Source organism: Chelon labrosus (assembly GCF_963514085.1).
Source record: "Chelon labrosus genome assembly, chromosome: 2".
Classification (NCBI taxonomy): Eukaryota; Metazoa; Chordata; class Actinopteri; order Mugiliformes; family Mugilidae; genus Chelon; species Chelon labrosus.
In genome coordinates, this window is record NC_140338.1 from 3,876,419 (window position 1) to 3,889,455 (window position 13,037).

At 38.9% G+C, this 13,037-nt stretch overlaps 1 pseudogene across 1 annotated transcript; it reads left to right on the forward strand.

The window, feature by feature from the left end:
• The first annotated feature begins 2,307 nt into the window (after window positions 1–2,307).
• LOC311506518 (E3 ubiquitin-protein ligase TRIM21-like) lies at window positions 2,308–3,936 on the forward strand (annotated as a pseudogene). The gene has a single exon. The product of its transcript is annotated as an E3 ubiquitin-protein ligase TRIM21-like (transcript).
• Window positions 3,937–13,037: the final 9,101 nt, after the last annotated feature.

Sequence of the window (13,037 nt, forward strand, 5' to 3'; positions counted from 1 at the left end):
TTCTGGAATAAAAAGATTTTATTGTGAATTATGGTAAAAATGTTCATATCAACTTGTTTTCTTTCATTAATGTGTTCATTCCTTCATTCTTTAATTCATAAGTTTAGATTTAATGGTTGTTGGACTTTTACCTTTTACTTGTTTTAATGTTTTTTCACTGTTGATTCATGAAACTCTTCACCCTGTAACACCCAGTGATGGATCCATCATGAAAAACACATGTGTGTAATTTGTGATGATTATAAAATGAGCTACAATTAAAGGTCAAGAGCTGTGTACTGGGTTGTGTTGACTATGTTTCTTTCCGGTGTCACCACCTTCGATATGGTTTCATTCACCAGTTTTTGATCAGAAACATTTTTAAAAACGAATGTAAAATAAATCTCAGTCTCACTACAAATTCCTTTCTAAATGGTCATTTTACAGGTTTTCAGACGTCTCAGAATCTTTGATTGTTTAATATATTTTTAACAATTTAACTTATCAAATGTTTATATGTGTTAAAATATAGAATATGTACATAACATAATATGCTGTGATATCATCTAAATACTTCAGTTGTTGTGACCACAATGACTTTTATTTCTATGTTCATATATAACAATCAGCCAAAACATTAAATGATATCTGCTTTAATCTTACTTCTGAATCCTTCAATAAATCAAGTTACTTTCTTTGCTCCCAGGACTTATTCTCTATCCCTGAATTAGAAAGAAGTGTGTTTGAATGAGCTGCTTTCTCTACTTGAATGAATCAGCTTCAACATTTTGAATCTCTCTGTTCTGTATCCTCATTGCTGCCAGCCTCCTGACCAGCCTCCTGATGGTCTTCAGATATGACCTCTCCAGTCTGCTTTCCCTCCGAGCCAACCCCCTGAACTATCTGGGCCCCATGCTCTGTCCCTGGGCCAACTTCAAATATCTTGGTCATTTTCTTTGCCTTCTGGCTGAACACCTCTATCTGTTTACCCCGGTCTCTGTCTCCACCTCCTGGACATCCTGAAGCTGATGTTTGATAAAATTATGTTACATTTTAAACAATAATAATTTCTTTAAATGTTATATTTAAAAAGTCTTTGCATGGATATATTGAACATGACTGTAGACACGTCTCTCTAAACTTCATGTGGACATTCTCAAGATCTCAGTAAAGGTTGGAGATGAACTCTGGAGTTTAAAGTTTGCTAATAACTTATCAAATACAATAAATGTCTTCTTGGCTGCAGTCTCACAGTAGTTGTATCACAGGGTAACGTGACCTGGTCTGAAGTACAGATTTGATCTTCCTACAGTTCAGTCTCTAGATGGAAGCAATGATCCAAACTGAATGTGAGTTTACAACCGAGTCAATATGTTCTTAAAAACTTTTAGAGTTTGTTGTTGTTAATCAAAGTGAAGTGAAGTCTGGTGTAGTTCTTCTCTGTGTCCAGCAGAGTTCAGAAAAATCAACGACTATCAGAAGAGTTTGAACTCTGGTGGAGCTGATAAGGATTGAAAAACTAACACATTTACAGTCTTTTTATGAGCTACAATAAAGTCAAACCAGGAAGTAATATAAGTAACAATCCCAGTGCAATTTCACATCTGAACTTGAACCAGGAAACAAACTGTAACGAACAGAGCTGCAGAGGAGGAGCAAAAACTATAAAGACCACATTCAACGTCACTTTCCTGAGAAGAACTGCAGTCCTCACGAATCTCTGTATTTTTGTCTGAAGAAAAATCAACTGAGTTCATCTGTTCTTTCTCAACATCTGACTCAAATGCTGGTGAGTACAGCTAATAATATTTACTGTGTTTCAACAACCAGCATTAAAACTTAGATGTTTTTTTTTATATATATCTGACTTTTTTAGTCAGATATGTGTATCTATGACAGATGTATGTTTATCTTGCTGTTCTCTTCTCTTCTCTCTTTCTTCTGTCTGTACCCGGCTGGCCTTAGGCAGATGGGTCCCTCCATATGAGCTGGGTTCTGCTCAAGGTTTCTTCATGTTAAAAGGGAGTTTTTCCTTGCTACCGTCGCCTTCAGGCTTGCTCTGGGGGTTTCAGGCCGGGTTTTTGTAAAGCGGCTTGAGACGATTTGTATTGTTATTGACGCTATATAAATAAATAAAACTGAATGTTCAGTCCAACAGGAAGTTCCACTCTTTCACTTCATACTGACTCTGTCAGATTGAATCAAGTGAAATTAAATGAAACTGTAAAACAGCATGCTTCTTTAGAAGTTCAATAACTCATCAATAATCAATAAATCTCTACTTAAACAGTTTTTTCTCTCTTTCTCTCTCGTTGTCAGTGTGTAGACATGTCTACTGCCAGATGTCCGAGATCCGAAGATCAGTTTCTGTGCTCCATCTGTCTGGATGTGTTCACTGATCCAGTCACTACATCATGTGGACACAACTTCTGCAAACACTGCATCACTCAACACTGGGATACTACTAACCTGTGCAAGTGTCCACTGTGTAACAAGGTGTTTGAGACAAGACCTGAACTAGACATCAATACTTTCATCAGTGAGATGGTTGCTCAGTTCAGACATGAATCTCAGCAGAAAGCCAGCAGCAGCAGCTCAGAGCAACAAGCTGCCAAACCAGGAGAAGTTCCCTGTGACGTCTGCACTGGAACCAAACTGAAGGCCCTGAAGTCCTGCCTGGTGTGTCTGCTCTCCTACTGTGACTCTCACCTGGAGCCTCATCTGACAGTGTCACGCCTGAAAAGACATCAGCTGATCCACCCTGTGGACAACCTGGAAGACAGGATGTGTAGGAAGCACGATAAACCTCTGGAACTTTTCTGTAAGACTGGCCAGACATGTGTCTGCATGCTCTGCTCTGTTTTGGACCACAAGACACATGAGGTTGTTCCTCTGAAAGAAGGATATGAAGGAAAGAAGGCAGAGCTGTGGAAGACAGAGGATGAAATTCAGCAGATGATCCAGAAGAGACAACTGAAGATTGAGGAGATGAAAAAGTCAGTGAAGATGAGTAAATATGCTGCGGACAGAGAGAAAGCAGAAGGTGTTCAGGTCTTCACTGCTCTGAAGGAGTCTGTTGAGAGAGGCCTGAACCAGCTCATAAAGGAGATCGAAGACAAACAGAAAACAACAGAGAAACAGGCTGCAGGTTTCATCAAAGATCTGGAACAGGAAGTCTTTGAGCTCATGAAGAGGAGCTATGAGATAAAGCAGCTCTCACGTTCTGAAGACCACCTCCACGTCCTCCAAAGCTTCTCCTCTCTGAAAGCTGCTCCACCCACCAAGGACTGGACAGAGGTCAGCGTCCGTCCACCATCATATAAGGGGACTGTGGTGAGAGCTGTGACTCAGCTGGAGGAGACACTCAGTGAAGACATGAAGAAGCTGCTTGAGGCTGAGCTGAAGAGGCTCCAGCAGTATGCAGTGGATGTGACTCTTGATCCTGATACAGCACATCCTGAACTCATCCTGTCTGATGATGAAAAAGAAGTACATGATAGTGACATGAAGAAGAATCTTCCATACAAGAGATTTTCTCGTTTTCCCAGTGTTTTAAGAAAGAAGGATGGTTCTTCAAGCATATTTTACTTTTAGCTTCAGGTTAAAGGAAAGACTGACTGGGATCTAGGAGTGGCCAGAGAGTCAATCAACAGGAAGGGGACCATCAAACTGAGACCTCACAGTCGTTTCTTGACTGAATGTTTGAGAAATGGAAATGAATACCCTGCCTTTGGTGATCTTCTGGTCAGTCTCTCTCTTCGTTCTCGTCCTGAGAAGGTGGGGGTGTTTGTGGATTATGAGGAGGGTCTGGTCTCCTTTCATGATGTAGATACTGCAGCTCTTATCTACTCCTTTACTGGCTGCTCCTTCACTGACAAACTCTACCCCTACTTTGGTCCCTGTGTGAATGATGATGGTAAAAACTGTCCTGTCAATCAAACTGTCCGATCCATTTAATGATGAAGCTTTGAGATCAATGAATGAACTTATTGATCTTTACACTTTATGCACACTCTTTAAATGTATGCTTTCACAGTAAAATACTGTCATGTTTTCTGTCATGTCTTCCATTCTTGGTTTTCAGTCATGGTTTAGTTTTCTGTCATGTTTTCTTTTTATTGTATTTTAAGTTATTAGTTTGTTCATAGTCATAGTTAGTGTTTAGTTTTTCTGTTCTGTTTCCTGTTTTATTTTGTTAAGTCCTGAACTTCCTGTTTTTGTTTCTCCATGTCTCCATGTTTTCTTTTGATTAGCTCATTGGTTTCACCTTGGTGTCTTGATTTGCCTCACCTGTGTCTCATCACCCCTCTATTCCTCGTGTGTGTATATATAGCCCTGCCTTCCCCTTTGTCCCTGTCACGTCATACTGCTTGTTTCCCAGGTATCATGCTGAAGTTTGTTCATGTTTTCCATGTTTGCCATGCCATAGTTACATGTCTTATTTTAGTTTTCATAGTGTTTTTGATTTTTGTTTTCCTGCCACCTCGGCAGCGCCTTTTGTTTGTTAGCTTTGTCTTTTGTTAATTAAAAAAACTTTTTTTTTGCCTACTCCTGCCTCTAACGTACTAGCCTGGATACCAGACTCTCTGACTTCGCAGAGAGTACTGTAGGGAATGCAAATGAGCGGAAGTACGTAGGCAGGCGGAGCCAGGCTACTAACGTACTGCATTTGGGTCCTAAAACTTGATTCCCCGCAACCCTACCTGACAAATACCAGATCTGAGTACAGCTGTCGACACAAAGTTATCAATGGATTAGAGACATGGAACATATACAAACAAATTGTAATTAAAAAGATTTAATTGTGAATTGTGGTAAAAATGTTCACATCAGTTTATTAATTAATTAATTATTAATCTAACTACTAATCTAACTCATCCATGAAACTCCTCACCGTTTAACACCTGGTGATCAATTCATCATGAACACATGTGACAATTAACTGTTCTTAACCAGAAATGTGTCTGCAGTTATGTTCAATATATCTACACAAAGTATTTTTTAAATCTAACATTTAGAACTTAGAATTTAAGTTGGAGCAGTTTGCAATGATTTCAAATTTAGTTGCAATTAAGGACAGAGAGCTGCTGCTTCATCCATGAGTTTGAGCTCAGAAATGTTTTTAAAAAGTGATGCAAAGTAAGTTTGAGTCATTTTGCAGGTTTCTAGCAGGCTCACAGAACCACTAAATCATTCACCACAAATCATCAAGGTGATGCAGTGGAAACATCACCAGTCAGCTGTGTTTGTTTAGAAGTAATTTAAAATTCAATGGAAATGTTGCAGCTGGTTCAGAGAAGCAAACAGAGCAGCACACATTGACACAATTATTCCTAATTCTGTACAATTCAGAGACAGAGAGAGGGAATGCGTCCTGTGAGCAAAGACAATATCCTTCAGTCATGTATTGATTGTTGTTTTAATTATGCAATAAACCTTTGCTCTCCATTGTAGTAGCCTGTAAGCAGTGTCTGTAACCTTTATGACAATCTAAACGTATACACAAATACCTGGACTAAAAAACAACTATACTTATTATTATTAATCCATCATTTAGGATTCAAAAAGGCCCACCTTGGGTAGATGACCATACTGTCTAACTCCAGGAACTCAGAGAGCTTTGTTTGCTGAACATGTGACATGTTTCCTGAAATAATCTTATGCAAAAGGTCATTTTGGAATAGATCTACAATATGATGTTTGAGGGTTAGATGAAGAAGTGATAATAAATAAGAAAAAGTCACATGGTAGTAACTTCTGAAAGTTTAGGTCAGCATCACTGTTTTTGTACAGTGTCCTTGTGTGTCCTGAAAGGCGCTTATAAATAAAATGTATTATTATTATTATTAACCCAACAGTATCTAAGAAGAACTGTAGTTTCACTCCCAGTGGTTGCAGGATCTCATGTCTTGCCTAAGGCTAGAGAAAATATGCTACTCTGTTTGTAGGTCAGAACAAAAGTTCTATAGAATATGGGGGCCATTGCTTGCCTATTTTCAAAGATCTGATGTTATAATTGACCCTTGATATTTCCATTGCTGCCCTTGGTGTTCCAACACTTAGTTAAGCTCACAGATCAGGCTCCCAAAATGGAACTATGGAACTATGGGTTGACTATCTAATGCAGGCAGTGACCACCTGTTAATATTTGCTTAAAAACCAATAAAAATAACTTGGGGGGGGGGGGGGAGAGAAGTTTTACTGGAGGACAGGACTGAACTGAATGTGTCACAGTTTGAATTAAAATGCACAGCATAAAAAAAAAAAACAGATTCAGACACTAAAGTAGTTACAGTATTTCTTTAAATGAAATACAGATTTTTAGGAAAATATAAAAACAGGTAGCTACAAAGAGTTTACATGGTGACATCCAGCCATTCAACCAACTGCCTGGGCAGTTTCATGTTTTCCCTCTGGGCCAACCCTCGTACTCTCTGCAAAGGCTGTGGTGGCACTCCTTAACAATTATCAACACCTCAACTTATACTGTATAGAAGTTTATAGGAGATATTAAATGACTGATGTAACTTTAGACTGAAGCTGATTGGCACAGAGCTGCAGTTCAGGTTCAATGTCTCATTGCTGAGATGATAAACGGGTGGTCAGATTGATGATAGAGTTGCAGTCCTGACAACGAAACAAAACTAGAGTGAATCATAAAAAACAGATTAAATTACATTAATCATTACACTTCATTTACTGCCTAACTCAACCTCAGTGCAGAGAACTGGGCAGTGACCGAGTTAAAACTAAAGTTACATATTTTCTCATGTCTCTCTTTATCTATCATCATACCTCTACAACAAATATCAAGCATATTGTGCATATAAATTCAATTTCTAAGATAAAAGGAAAGAGAGACACTCAGAGTTAATTAAGTAAAAGTAGAAAATGAAAGTCTGTATATAGAGAGAGAGGAGAGTAAAGTATCATTGCATCATAGGAAGTCCCCCAGGAGCATAGGCCTGTATCAGCATAACTGAGGCATGATTCAGGCTACAGCTATTTTTCTTACTTTTACTTAAAATCACTTTTTTCAGTTTGAGTTTAAAAATAACGTACCACCCACACAAATCCAGCTTGTGAGCTTCATCTGTATGGAGCGACAGAAGAGCAGTTAGGTCAAAATCTGGATCCTTGTTTTCTGACAAAGTCTAGAATGGACCTGATTCTATACTTATCACAACCTCTCTTCACATTTAATGACATTTTGGCACATGGTTGAGACCACTCGAGCAAAGGAAAAATGTGTACAGCTGTTAATGCCCGCTGGAACAAATTTGCATCGGATTTTTGCAGGAAATGCAGCTTGCAGGTCTATATTTTCTCATTAGAATCTTCTGCAGCTATACACAAATACCTGGACTAAAAAAACAACTATATATATTATTATTAATCCATCATTTAGGATTCAAAAGGGCCCACCTTGGGTAGACGACCATGCTGTCTAACTCCAGGAACTCAGAGAGCTTTGTTTGCTGAACATGTTACATGTTTCCTGAAATAATCTTATGCAAAAGTTAATTTTGGAATAGATCTATAATATGATGTTTGAGGGTTAGATGAAGAAGTGATAATAAATAAGAGAAAGTCACATGGTAGTAACTTCTGAAAGTTTAGGTCAGCATCACTGTTTTTGTACAGCGTCCTTGTGTGTCCTGAAAGGCGTTTATAAATAAAATGTATTATTATTATTATTATTAAGAAGAACTTTCGGAAAAAAAAAAGAAGAAGAAGTTTTACTGGAGGACAGGACTGAACTGAATGTGTCACAGTTTGAATTAAAATGCACGACATAAAAAACAGATTCAGATACTAAAATAGTTACAGTATTTCTTTAAATGAAATACAGATTTTTAGGAAAATATAAAAACTAGTAGTGTAAAACCTGGATCTTTTGAGGGATTCGGATCTGTCTGAGTCACTCACTTGTATGAGTCGGGTTTTGTGAGTCACTTGAGTCACTTGAGTCACTTGACCCAAAATGGCCCGATTGCAAAAGAAAGTGTTTCCAGTACAATCACTTGAGACATAATAAAGCATAGTAAACACCTCATAAAGGATTATTACAGTTGTTATTGCCATTTATCAGTTACATAGTCACTGAAAATCATATCAAGTATCTTACATGAGCCTAAACCTAAAGCTCAAAATTAAACTGTGCAAAAGAAAAAAAAAAAAGGAATGAATGACAACAGGGTCACTTCTACGAAAGAATATTTTATTTTCTTATGGTCTAAAATGTATGTGGAGTGGATGCAGAATAGGCTATTAATTCACTCACACGTTAAGTTTCGTTTCTCTGCTGACCGAGTGAATGGCTGTTGATTCCCTGCTCTAGGTTAAGCAGAGACTCATGAGTGGCGGATCCGCAGCGGACTCATGAGTGACGGATCGGACTCGTGAGTGGCGGATCGGTCTCATGAGTGGCGAATCCGCAGCGGACTCATGAGTGACGGATCGGACTCATGAGTGGCGGATCGGACTCATGAGTGGCGGATCGGTCTCATGAGTGGCGAATCCGCAGCGGACTCATGAGTGGCGAATCCGCAGCGGACTCATGAGTGGCGGATCGGACTCATGAGTGGCGGATCCGCTACAGATTCGCTACTCATGAATCCCTGCTGGCTGAGTGCAGGTGGCGCTGCTAGTGGTCAGGTTGAGTAGTACATTTTGTGATCTCTCAGCAGAGAGGCAAAATGTATGTATGTTTGAATGGTGCTGTTTATTGATTATATATTAATCAAATGTGGTAGGACTCAACTGAGCCGATTCAATAGATGTCTAGATTCATGTTTCTTGAGTCTTCTTTGGTGGCCGGTTCAATGAGCCGGATCCCGAATCTTTTTTCCACCGCTAATAAAAACAGGTAGCTACAAAGAGTTTACATGGTGACATCCAGCCATTCAACCAACTGCCTGGGCAGTTTCATGTTCTGCTTTCCCTCTGGGCCAACCCTCGTACTCTCTGCAAAGGCTGTGGTGGCACTCCTTAAGAATTATCAACACCTCAACTTATACTGTATAGAAGTTTATAGGAGATATTAAATGACTGATGTAACTTTAGACTGAAGCTGATTGGCACAGAGCTGCAGTTCCGGTTCATTGTCTCACTGCTGAGATGATAAACGGGTGGTCAGATTGATGATAGAGTTGCAGTCCTGACAACGAAACGAAACTAGAGTGAATCATAAAAAACAGATTAAATTAGATTAATCATTACACTTCATTTACTGCCTGACTCAACCTCAGTGCAGAGAACTGGGCAGTGACAGAGTTAAAACTAAAGTTACATAAGCATTATCAGAAAGGAATGTTTAAAGTCTAAACTATTTGTTACATGTCGCTTAGGGTAGTAGCACTAGGATAAGATGACTTCAAAACCACACAATGAACAAACTCGTGGACTTCACAGGCTCCCCACAGCTTTAACAAACTCACACTCGGCATTAACCTTTATTGTCGTTGTACCTATACAACGACAATAAAGACATTCTATTCTAACCTAATTTGTTGTTTTTGTACATTCACATATCAGTGGCAACCACGTCGAGCAACTCTGGGTTCAGTGCCTTTCTCAAGTACACTTCAGCAGGTGTCATATTCTGGGGATCAGACCCTGTGGTCTGAAAACGATCCAATCTGAGAATCTCTGAATTTATTAACATCCAGTTGCCAGTTTTTATAAAGGTATAATTCATCATTATAAAGATTAGACAGTTTTTTACAGAACAGATCATTTCTTTACCACCATGATTAGGACCAAGACTGAATTTTGTCAGTCAAGGAGTAGATAGTAGCTGTACTATCAACATCCTAGAAGGAGAACAGAACCTCCTCATAAACACCACCACCTTCTCAGAACCAGAATGAAGAAAAAGACAAAGTGCTGCATCATCAAAAGCTGCATACTCATTTCCGTTTCTCAACCATACAATCCAATAACTATCCTAGGTCGACTCTCTGGCCACTCCCCGATCCCAGTCAGTCTTTTCTTTCAACTTGAACATGAAAGTGAAATCTGCCCCGAAGAGAAACTCTGCTTTCCTTAAACCCTAACTTGTATCTAGGCCGGATGCTTTCATACAAACTTTGACACATTCAGTTTGGTTCAGTCTTCAAATAAAACTAAAGTTCTGGTTGTGCTACTGATCAGAGGCACTTTTTCAGATATGTTTCACGTCTAAAGTAGTGATGCTACAATCTAGGATTAACTTGTTAGTTAGCAGCTAAAGGACATAATAAAACCTCTAGAAGGTACAGCCACATGTCTTACTTTTACTTTTTCAGTTTAAGTAAAAAATAACTTACACCCACACAAATCCAGCTTGTGAGCTTCATCTGTAGAGAGCAACTGAAGAGCATCTGGATCTGAAATCTGGATCCTTGTGTTCTGACAAAATCTGGACCTGAAAATGGACCTGATTCTATACTATGTTTATCACAACCTGTCTTCACATTTAATGACATTTTGGCACATGGTTGAGACCACATGAGCAAAGGAAAAATATGTACAGCTGTTAATGCCAGCTGAAACAAATTTGCATCAGATTATTACAGGAAATGCAACTTGCAGGTCTATATTTTCTCATTAGAATCTTCTGCAGCTCTACGTCGATCCCACCTTCAGTCTTAAATTACATCATTAGGGGTCCATGCAACGACGTTTATTGTTCTTCTTCACCTTCGTTTTTTTCTTTTTCCCTTAAAGTGTCTACCCAGGACAAACTGCAAAGGCCAAAGGCATCAAAGTTGGTAACTTGGTAGAAGTCCTAGCGTGTCACTTTGGCAAAGATGTCAATACACATGCCTACAGGTAGGTGGCGCTACAATAAGTCAATTTACGTTTTGGCTCATATCTCAACAACCGTGTGCCTTAGAAACAAAATTCTTTCTACCCCTAATTCCTTAGATAGCCCTGGTTCTAATGGACTAGGCCACGCCCATTTCCGCCTTCCATTTTTTTCCCGCCATTTTGTAAAAATTGCACCACAAAGCAATATCAACTCTTCCTAGCCCATTCATTCAATTCTCACCAAACTTGGCATGTATCATTTACGGACAAAGATAATGAAAAGTTCTCAAAATAAGTTTAGCAGGGTTATTGATTACGAAGTTAATGTCTAATTAATTTTTATGGCGTTGCACAGTATAACTCCAAAGCTAATATATAAGTATATATATCAAAAACTGCAATAGCTAACATCATGAAATTTGGCATACACAATCTGTACAATATTGTGTAGACGCCCATCAAGTTGTGTGACATTATGTCTACAGGGTTGCTACAGGTGACCTGGAAACATTTCATATGACTTTAAGGACTATACCTTTTGAAGTATTCACCCAATCCTTATGAAATTTAGCAGCTGTCATTATAATATGCTTGCGTTCAATCATGCCAAGTTTCGTGAAATTCGGCCGTGTAGGGGGCGCTCCATCCACTACAGTAAACTGCTTGAAATTTGATAGTGATAATCTGTGGTACACTCCTTACAAGCCAATATGCAATACGGTCTATAGGGGGCAGTACTGGTGACTTATGCCTCTGCATCCCGCAACTTTGCCATGGCATGGACCCCTTTGTGATCACTTACGAACAGCTAGTTGTCATTGTTTTCTCCTATAAAGTTCAATCTCTTTATGTTGTTTTATGTGCATTGTAGCCCTTTGAGGTCATTGCTTTGATGTAAAGTGCGTTATAAATAAAATTTATTATTATTATTATTATTAACATTTTCTCATGTTCTTAATGAATCTTAAACTGTATTGACAAACAAATGAAAACAACGGCAAATACCTATGTGCAAACCTTTATTCTCTATATCCAAAAACTAAAGCTGGAAGAAAGACAACTGGACTTGTTGGGTTTTCTCAAAGACATTTCACCCAAGTCATCCACAAATGTGTTCCTCTTCCATATACAGATTGCCCACCATAGCTGAGATGGGTGACCCCATTGTACAACAACGTCTCTGCAGAAACCTTATCGGCCCAAGTGTCTTAATATCTGTTCCCAAACGGTTTCACCACCATTCACATCTTGAGTCTGGAGTCTCTGACCATCAGTGTTTCATTAAAGACTATTCATTGGAAGCAGGATCAGAACAGATTCCTCTAATTACAGGTGAGTCGTGAGTTTCAGGTGGACACCACCCATTAATGCTCCTGATAAAAACCGAAACCAGCTATGTTTGTCTCAGCTTTGGTTTTTGGGGATTAACCATGACCTGAATGACGCAGATATTTCCAGAAAACAGGACTAAAATTAACTGGACTTGTTGGTTTTCTTGAGTATGTTTCATCCAAGTGGCGTTTTCAGTTCTATCAGATGTTCAGGATTAAAATCCTAATCTCCCTACCAGTCATTTAGAATTTAAGACTTGGATGAATCGTCTTCTGGAAACACTGATATTTTTGGTTTAATCTTAAACTTCTATTCTTTATATTCAAAGAACAAAGCTTTAACAAAGACAGCTCTTTTCTCTAGATAAAATGTGGACATTGTTGTCCTCTAAAGAGTGCCCCTTGTCCTTCAGGTGTAGTTGAACGTTGACCTGAAAACCCCCCCAACAGTCTTTCAAAACTTAAGACTTGGATGAAACGTCTTCAAGAAACACAAGTCTTTATCTCACCTTCTTTCTTTTGGATAAACCCTGACCTGGATGACTGGGGACCTTCACGTTTATTAAACACTATAAATGATAAAACGTGTATAATAAATCTGTGTTATGTTAGTGGAGGTCTTCTGTCTAATTTGTGGGCGCTTTCCTCATGTGTCTGTATTTTAAATCCAAGCGTTGCCTCTTCAATTTATTTTATTTGTATTATATAACTGTGTGAGTGTAAAAAGCAGCCCTTTAAGAAGTAAATATGACGGAATCAGTTTATTTTTCGCTGCTTTCTTTCAGGACAGATCTGCAGAGAGATCTGAAGCTGAGGATGCTCGAGAAGCCCAGACAGGCAGAGTGAGGAGAGAGAGCACAGCACTGATACAGGGACTTCCCTGAGCCTCCATCATCTGCAGGGAGGGAAAAAAAAAACCCACTCACCACACAG